The sequence below is a fragment of the Neofelis nebulosa genome, chromosome 18, assembly GCF_028018385.1.
Source record: "Neofelis nebulosa isolate mNeoNeb1 chromosome 18, mNeoNeb1.pri, whole genome shotgun sequence".
Lineage (NCBI taxonomy): Eukaryota > Metazoa > Chordata > Mammalia > Carnivora > Felidae > Neofelis > Neofelis nebulosa.
The window spans coordinates 1223402-1232500 of record NC_080799.1 but is presented as its reverse complement, the minus strand read 5'-3'; the positions used below and the strand labels follow the sequence as shown (position 1 = coordinate 1232500).

At 59.6% G+C, this 9099-nt stretch overlaps 1 long non-coding RNA gene across 1 annotated transcript in view; it reads right to left on the bottom strand.

Annotated features, from left to right (window-relative positions):
* Window positions 1-6233, bottom strand: part of LOC131501048 (uncharacterized) — a 16032-nt gene extending 9799 nt beyond the window's left edge. The window contains exon 1 of the long non-coding RNA XR_009256603.1: window positions 5737-6233. This is a non-coding gene — a long non-coding RNA (uncharacterized LOC131501048). The remainder of the gene's footprint in view (window positions 1-5736) is intronic.
* Window positions 6234-9099: the final 2866 nt, after the last annotated feature.

Here is a 9099-nt window from a genome sequence, read left to right as displayed (position 1 = left end):
TGCCCAAGGTCGATAGTCCTGGAGAAATACAAATCAAAACCACAATGAGATACTTCTAAGCACTTATTAAAATGGCTAAAAGTTACAAGACCAACCATATCCAGTATTGCTGAAGGTTTAGACCAACCAGAACCTTTAAATGCTGCTGTTGGAAATACAAAATGTTTTAACCACTTCAGAAAATCGTTTGTTAAAAATAATTTCTTAACAGTTGGAAGTTTAAGGGATGCCTGGGTGGCTCAGTTGGTTAAGCATCCGACTTTGGCTCAGGTCATGATCTTGCAGTTTGTGGGTTCGAGCCCCATGTCAGGCTCTGTGCTAACAGCTCATAGCCTGGAGCCTGCTTCGGATTCAGTGCCCCTCCCCAACTGCTCGGTCTCTCTCTCTCTCTGTGTCTCTCTCTCTCTGGGTAAATGGACACATAATAGTGACACATCCATTCAACGGAATAACACTCAGCAACAAAAAGGAATAAGCTATCAATATGCACGACATCATGAATGAATCTCAAGATTCAAAGATGCTAAGTAGACCTATCTGTGTTCCAAGTGACACGACCTTGTACATAGAAAATCCTAAGGAATCCATACACACAGAATGCATGTTAGAGCCAATAAACAAGTTCAGCAAAGTTGCAGGACACAGGATCAACACACAAAAATCAGCTGTATGTCTATACACTAACCACGAGCAGTCTGAAAAGGAAATTAAGAAAACAATTCCAAATAAAGAATAAAGAATAAAATACCTAAGAATGAACTGAACCAAGGTGGTACAGGCAGGTGCACTGAAATCCACAAAGCATTGCTCCAGGGAAGTAAAGGAGTCCTGAGCAGGTAGAGATACAGCCACATGCACGGGTCGGAGAACTTGCTAATATTATGATAGTAACCTCCAAACAAATTCAATGCAGCTCCCATCAACACTCCAATTGCCTTTTTGCAGAAATGGACGGCAAATCCTCAGATCCGTACGGAATTGTGAAGGGACCCTAAATAGCCAAAACAGTCTTGAAAAAGAACAAAGTTAGGGGGACTCAACTCATACCTGTCAGTCTCAAAACTTACTCCAAAGCTACAGTCATCAAACAGTGTGGCACTGATCTAAAGAGAGACAATGATCAGCGAGACTGGGAAAAACCCATATGTCTGAGGCCAACTGATCTTCTAGAAGCAAGCCAGGACTACTCCGTGGGGAATACATATTCTCTTCTACAAAAGGCACCAGGACAAAGGAAGTCAAGTTGGATCCCTACCTCACGCCATATAAAAAATTAACTCGGGGGGCGCCTGGGTGGCGCAGTCGGTTAAGCGTCCGACTTCAGCCAGGTCACGATCTCGCGGTCCGTGAGTTCGAGCCCCGCGTCAGGCTCTGGGCTGATGGCTCGGAGCCTGGAGCCTGTTTCCGATTCTGTGTCTCCCTCTCTCTCTGCCCCTCCCCCGTTCATGCTCTGTCTCTCTCTGTCCCAAAAATAAATTAAAAAACGTTGAAAAAAAAAAATTTAAAAAAAAAAAAAAAAAAATTAACTCGGGGCGCCTGGATGGCGCAGTCGGTTAAGCGTCCGACTTCAGCCAGGTCACGATCTCGCGGTCCGTGAGTTCGAGCCCCGCGTCGGGCTCTGGGCTGATGGCTCGGAGCCTGGAGCCTGTTTCCGACTCTGTGTCTCCCTCTCTCTCTGCCCCTCCCCCGTTCATGCTCTGTCTCTCTCTGTCCCAGAAATAAATAAAAAAAAAAAAAAACGTTGATGGAAAAAAGAAAAAAAATTAACTCAAAATAAACTTATAAAAGCTAAATAGAACAGCTAAAACTTTAAAGCTCTCAGAAGAAGAGACAGAGGCAAATTTTTATGATCTCGGGTTTGACAACGGTTTCTTCCATCCGACACCAAAATGGCAAGCAACAAAAGGAAAAATACATACATTGGCCCTCGTACTGTAAAAACTTTTGTGCATCAGAGGACCCCAACCAGGACAGTGAAAAGACAACCCAGAGGCTGGGAGAAAATAGTTGCAAAACATGTGTCCGGTAAGGGTCTAGCACCCAGAACATATAGAGAACTCTCCCAGCTCAAGAACAAAAAGACAGCTTGATTTTGACCTTGACAACACGATGCTGAATGTAAGAAGCCACACGTGGAAGGCTACATAATGGTAAGAGCCCATTTACATGAAATATAAATTTGCCTAAAATCCTGAAAAGACTTCAAAGGCTACACCGTACAGGATCCCCCTTACATGATGTCCTAGGAAAGGCAGAACTATTAACACGCGGGACGGGTCCATGACTACAGGGGCTGGAGGGACACCAGGAGGGACCTTGGCTGCGTTTGTCAAACTCAGAGGAATCTACACGCTGCACGAGAGCTCAGACACCTGGGGGGTCGCAGGCAGGAGGGGCCCCGGCAGGTGGCCGCCCATCTACACTCCAGGGGCTCATCGAGCATCACGGAGGCCAAGACTAGTTTTTATTTTTATTTTTTTTTTTTAATTTATTTTTTTTTTTTTTAATTATTTATTTTTGGGACAGAGAGAGACAGAGCATGAACGGGGGAGGGGCAGAGAGAGAGGGAGACACAGAATCGGAAACAGGCTCCAGGCTCCGAGCCATCAGCCCAGAGCCTGACGCGGGGCTCGAACTCACGGACCGCGAGATCGTGACCTGGCTGAAGTCGGACGCTTAACCGACTGCGCCACCCAGGCGCCCCAAGACTAGTTTTTAAAAGTGGCCCCAGCATGACTTCTGGTCTCACGTGGTCTTCTGGATGAGTGTCCTTCCCCCCGAGAAGTGTGTCCACGCCGCTCCTGTGGAATCTGCCAGCAGAGTGCAGGGACACAGCCCACGGACCCCCACCCCCACCCCAGCTAGGGGCAGGCAAAGACGCGCCCCCGCGGGCAAGCGGTAGAAAGGGACCCGGGCAGGGAAAAGAGACACGGAAAGTGGAGGCCAGCTGTCCAGGGACAGCCTCTCGGGGAAGGTGATGGAGGGTGACGGCTTCACGGGGCGTGAGGCTGGGGACCGGCCGCAGCAGGGGCTCCAGGTGCAGGCAGCAGGGGGCAGCCCTGAGCCGGAGCAGGGCCAGGGGCAGCAGACGGGCCAGCGGGGGGCTCGGGGGGCTGAGCACGAGACACCTGCAGTGTTTGAGCAGGGCCTGAAAGGAGCCAGGGTCCCCAAGGCCTCAGGTTTCTGTTTCCTAAAAAAAACTAGAAATGGGGCGCCTGGGGGCTCAGTCAGTTCAGCATCCGACTTCGGCTCAGGTCATGGTCTTGAGGTTTGTGGGTTCGAGTCCCATGTCGGGCTCTGTGCTGACAGCTCGGAGCCTGGAGCCTGCTTGGGATTCTGTGTCTCCCTCTCTCCGTGCCCCTCCCCCTCTCACGCTCTGTCTCTCTGTCTCTCTCTCTCAAAAATAAACAGTAAAAAAAAAAAAAAAAAAAAAAAAAAATTTTTAAGCTAGAAATGAGATTTTAATGTATAATGTCTCCCATTTTTAATCTTGGCAGTTAATTCTAATTTAAAAACAAAAGCGTGCTTTTCAAACAAAGGGCACGTCTGGGCACCGTTTGGGACCTCTGGTGACCTCAGCAGCCTCCCCCCACCCGAGCCCGCATCAAATCCTCTCAAGGTCAGAAGGAGACGCCTAATGCCCAGGGGCTCAGCAGGCTGGCCTCTCACCTAATCTCCGGGGAGGCTGAGAGGGACGCGCCAGGCCCACGCTGAGCCCAGCGCAGGCCACACACAGGGCCCTTCTGTGCTCGGCGCCCTGCTGGCCCCCGGGGAGGGGCTGCTGTTCACCTCTCCCCACCCAGGCTCAACACCCCCAACACACACACACAAGCCGCCCCAGGATCCCGTTATCCGTTATCCCCCTGCCCTCCCCACCCCCAGCCCTGGGCCAAGGCTCTCGGGCTTCAGATCCACTCACAGGCCCAGGAGAGAGCAGGTGGGGAGACAGGCTGGGCAGGGCCCCCCCCCCCCCCTTCCCAGGCACCACATGCTGGACCAGCCTGAAGCCTATCTACCCTTCCTTCCCGCCTCGGAGGGAACTGGTCTTTCCTGGAGACTTAAGCCCAAGCTCTGGACAAAATGAGAAGACCCAGGAGAAGCAAAAGATGGACGCTGTGCAGAGCCACCTCTGGCCCCCGAGCTGAGGACAATTTCTGATTCCCTGTGACCCTGCTGCCGGGAGGCCCCGGGACACCCCTTCCCCCGGGGGGGCGGGAAAGTGGCCTCAGTCCACCTGAGCCCCTGGCTTCTCCTTACAGATTTGGGTCTGAGTTCTCAAATGCGCGCATGTGAGTGGCTGGCTCTCCATGCCACCTGCCAGGGGACATCGTGCTGCTGGCCCTTGGGCGTGGTCCCCAGTCCTCAAAGGCCCCCAAGGCCTCCTCGTGCCTGTGGCCACATGGCCTCCAGTGGCTCTCTCTGCTCCTTCTCCTCCACTTGCCGGCTGGGGACAGCGGGCCAGCCCCCACTGTGCTGGCAGGAGGGATCCCAGGCGGTGCCCCAACCCCCACTGGCCTGCACCTCCCCCCGCGCCTCCCCCCTCCAGACCCGCATCACCCCGTGCACTGTGCACGTGCTCCCCCAGCCCCAGAGGCCCCCCCCGGGGCTCAGAGCAGGTGACGGGGGCCCAGCCCTCTCTGTTCCAGCCCCACCACCCTTACACTCCACCCCCACATTACTCCTCCCTGCACCCCACCCCCCAGGGCTGAGCTGTGTCCTCCCCGAGTTCACAGGTTGAGTCCCAGCCCCAGTGTCTCAGCATGGAGAGGCAAGGAGGGTGTACTAGATCACGAGGGTGATCTGAGAGGAGGAGATCAGGACGCAGACATGCACAGGGCGACGACCGCATGAGGACACGGGGAGAACACGGCATGCACACGGCCACGGAGAGAGGCCCCAGCAGAAGCCAGCCCTGCCCACGCCTGGGTCTCGCGCTTCAGCCTCCAGGACGTGAGAAAATTAATTTCTGTGTTTAAGCCGCCCCATCCGTGGTGGTCCGTTACTGCAGTCCCGGGGCTGACACCCCCGTCCCAAGGCTCTAGGACTCCTGCCCTAGGCACCTGCTGGGCGGCCCCCTGATTGCTGTGAGCCAGGCCAGCACCCCAGGCCGCTGTGGTGTGAGGCCTGGAAGCTGAGTGAACGGGGGCCTCTCCAGAGGTCTCCACGTGTCCCCTCCCCACCGGTAGGGCCAGCTGTCCTGCGGGGGTGGGGGGGAGCCCACTGAAAACCCAGGGTCCCGGGGCTGGTCCTCACTCTGCTGACTAGAGCGAGCCCTGGCCCCATGCCTCAAAGCTTTTCGGGGGGCGAGGAAGCTTATATCGGAGAACAGGGACAACGGAACCCAAGTGTTGCCTGTCCCTTCCGAAAGTCAGGCTGTGCTTCCCGCTTAACGCTGTTTAGTATCCCGCACGCCCGTCCTCCCCTTCCCCGGAATCACCCACCTGCCACCTCTTCCCGGCATCCCCCCCACTGACAACTGGTGTGGCCTCCTCACTGCTCTCTGCTTGTAGCTTCCCAGGCTCCTCCCCTGGGGCCGCCAGAAACTCAGATCACCCCATTTATCACGAGGAGACACCGAGCCGACCAGACCGAGAGCGAGAAGGAGGGCCTCAAGGAGAGGCGCACCCGGGGCCGGCGGGGGCGGCCACGCCATCGGGAAGGGAAAGATGGATGGTGTAATAACTGCGTCGGGGGAACCTGGCGAACCGGCTGGGGAGGACTAAACGAGATCCCTACCTCGTGCCGTTACAGAACTCGTCCCGGGGGGGCAAGAGACCTCAACGTGCAGGCAAACCTGTTGACGGCCTCTGAGCAGGGCAGGTTTCTGAAACACACACGGAACACACAAGTCATGCCGGGGAAGATCGATCAATGCAACTAAAGCAAAATTAGAAAAGTCTGTGTGACAAAACACGCCACAAAGGAGGCACACGGACAGCGGCGGATACGCAGAAGAGATCACAACACACACCCCCGAACTGAGCGTTAACACGGGCGCGGCTGGAGGGCTCCTCCACGTCAGTAAGAGAGACGAGCCCTCGGCGAGCCCAGGAGGGAGGGGACCCGTCCCGCGCTCACGATCGATGGGAAAATGCAAATTAAAGCCCCCACGAGAGGCCTCTTCACATCCACCAGGGCCCCTTGAAGACACTCGGGGCCCGGGGACAGACCCCCACTCTATCGGGACCCTCCTGACCCCTGGAGGCTGCGGGGTGGCTGCAACGCCAGCGTGTTCCAGGTCACGAGCCTCGAGTTGGCGGGAGGAGAAGGGAGGCAGTGCGGCACCCACATGCCCGGCATCTGGGGGGTTGGAGTCTGCAGTGGGGGAGGGTCTCGGGCATGACAGGGGATGGGGGTTGCGGGGGGGGGGGGGGGGGGGCGGGGCAGGGATGTCTGGGCGGGGCTGTTCGCCACAGCCTGCTGGAGGAGGAGCTGTGCCCCCATCGCCCCAGCGAGGACACACTCAGGTGGGGAGGGACCGAGCCTGGCTTCACATCCGCCCCGACCCCACTGCCCCCCAGGCCGGCCGGGGAACCGCCCCTCCCGCAGGCCAGGGCCTCAGATCCACTGTCCACACTTCAGATCTGCTCACGCTGATTGTGCCCAAAACAGCTGGATGTTCACTCCCTCTGGGCAAGGGCGCCAGCTTCCCCGGAGGCTCGGGCCCCAGCCCTTGACCTCTCCCCGGTCTGACCTCCCCTCCAACCCAGAAGCAACCCCCAATGGGCTCTGGCTTGAAACCAGCCCCCAATCCCCTTCCCTCCAGCCAGTGGCCGACACCCTGGCTCTCTCAGGGTCACTCTAGTGGCCTCTCGCTGATCCCCCACCCCCACCCCTCTCCCCGCCTTCCGCCCTCCAGGGAGACGTCAGCTCAATCTTTCATAACACAGATCACGTCACTCCCCAGCTCGAACCCCAGAGGCTTCTCACCGCGCTCCCTACCCTGGCCCACGTACAAGGCGCTAACGACTGTGGCTTCCTTTTTCCGCCTTCCCGCCCTCGGTTCGCCACGCTCCAGTGAGCACCACGCAGGCCACCTCTGGGACCCACACCACATCTGTTTCCACCTCAGGGCCTTTGCACCAGCTGTGTCTTCTGCCCGGAATGCCCTTCTTCCGGATGTGCCGTTCTTGCGAGGGCGCGGCCCTGACCATCCCGTTAAGTCACCTCCTATCGCGGGCGCCGCGTTGGGCCGTCGTCGGAGCACGTCCCGCTGCCCGGAACGATCTCTGTTGTTGGTTTCCTCGTTGCCCGCCTGTCAGATAGTGCCGGGCGCGCAGCACAGACTCAGAGCACAGCCAGTGAATGAAGCAACCGTCTCCAGCAGCTCCGTCCCCCGGAAGCTGCCACCCCCCTACAAACCTCACTCCTCGGGTTTCGGCAGGGCCAGAGACGAATGGCCTCCGGAACGAAGGTTTGGGTGACCCCACCCAGCTGCATGGGACAAGGCCGCCCTAACAGCCTCATTTCAGCCCAAGGGCCCTGCCTCCAGACAGGGTCACTTGTGAGGGACTGGGCATTAGGACTTTGACACACGGATTGGGGAGGGGACGCGATTCAGCCCCTAACAGCGAGCCCGTGTCAGCTGGCTCAGAGCAAGCACCTGGCCAAGCTGGACGAGTCCTTGTCCATCCAGCGGGAGCCGCAGACCTGGTCTGGGGGCAGACGGCGTGGTGCGTCGGGCTCTGGGCACCGCGGGGCCGGGACCGTGTCCCCTCCTGTCCCCCAGGCCAACAAGAGACCACCTGCTAATGGAGCCCACCTCGAGGACCTGTGTCTCTCCCGCCGTAGAGCCCAGGGCAGACCAGATGGCCCCTGGGGACCAAGTCTGGTGCGAATGTAGCCTCTGGGACCGTCTCCTAGCCCAGACCATCGCCCCTCACCCCGCTCCCCGGCAGAAAGGACCCTCGCGCCGAGATCCACACTGACCGGCCGGTCATCCGCCAAGCCCCCCTTCCTCAGCTGGCCGTGCTCCACACCCACCCCTGCGGTGCCCGTGTAGCCCAGCCCCTGCCTGGCGAAGGCCCGTTACAGCTCATCGGCGCATGGCAGGTGCCCGGCACAGCCCAGCTCCCGCGGCTCGGACAAGTGACGGAGCCGCCTGACCGGATCTGAGACACCCCTAATTGGGTTCCTGACGCCTGGGAAGCTGACGACGCACTCGGCTCAGTGGTAATTGGCACGGCGCCCCTGACGGGGCTACGTGAGGCAACTCTGGTGTTCGGCCATCATCAGCCGCACTGTGAGGCCCCAGTGGCCGGTCCCAACCCCCCAGGACCACCGCCCCAGACCCTGCTCCACACACCTCCCGGTCTTCCTCTGGCCAGCTGGGCCCGAGGCGGCTCTGGGGGCTGGCCTGTCCCCTCCCTCCGGGGACTGACCCGTCCCCTCTCAGGCCCCCACCCTCCCTCCGGGGACTGACCCGTCCCCTCTCAGACCCCCACCCTCCCTCCTGGGGCTGGCCCGTCCCCTCTCAGGCCCCCACCCTCCCTCCTGGGGCTGGCCCGTCCCCTCTCAGGCCCCCACCCTCCCTCCGGGGACTGACCCGTCCCCTCTCAGGCCCCCACCCTCCCTCCTGGGGCTGGCCCGTCCCCTCTCAGGCCCCCACCCTCCCTCCGGGGGCTGGTCTGTCCCCTCTCAGGCCCCTACCCTCCTTCCGGGGGCTGGTCTGTCCCCTCTCAGGCCCCCACCCTCCCTCCGGGGGCTGGCCCGTCCCCTCTCAGACCCCCACCCTCCCTCCTGGGGCTGGCCCGTCCCCTCCCTCCAGGGACTGACCCGTCCCCTCTCAGACCCCCACCCTCCCTCCTGGGGCTGGCCCGTCCCCTCTCAGGCCCCCACCCTCCCTCCGGGGGCTGGTCTGTCCCCTCTCAGGCCCCTACCCTCCTTCCGGGGGCTGGTCTGTCCCCTCTCAGGCCCCCACCCTCCCTCCGGGGGCTGGCCCAGTCCCCTCTCAGACCCCCACCCTCCCTCCGGGGGCTGGCCTGTCCCCTCTCAGGCCCCCACCCTCCCTCCGGGGGCTGGCCCGTCCCCTCTCAGGCCCCCACCTTCCCTCCGGGGGCTGGCCTGTCCCCTCTCAGGCCCCCACCCTCCCTCCGGGGG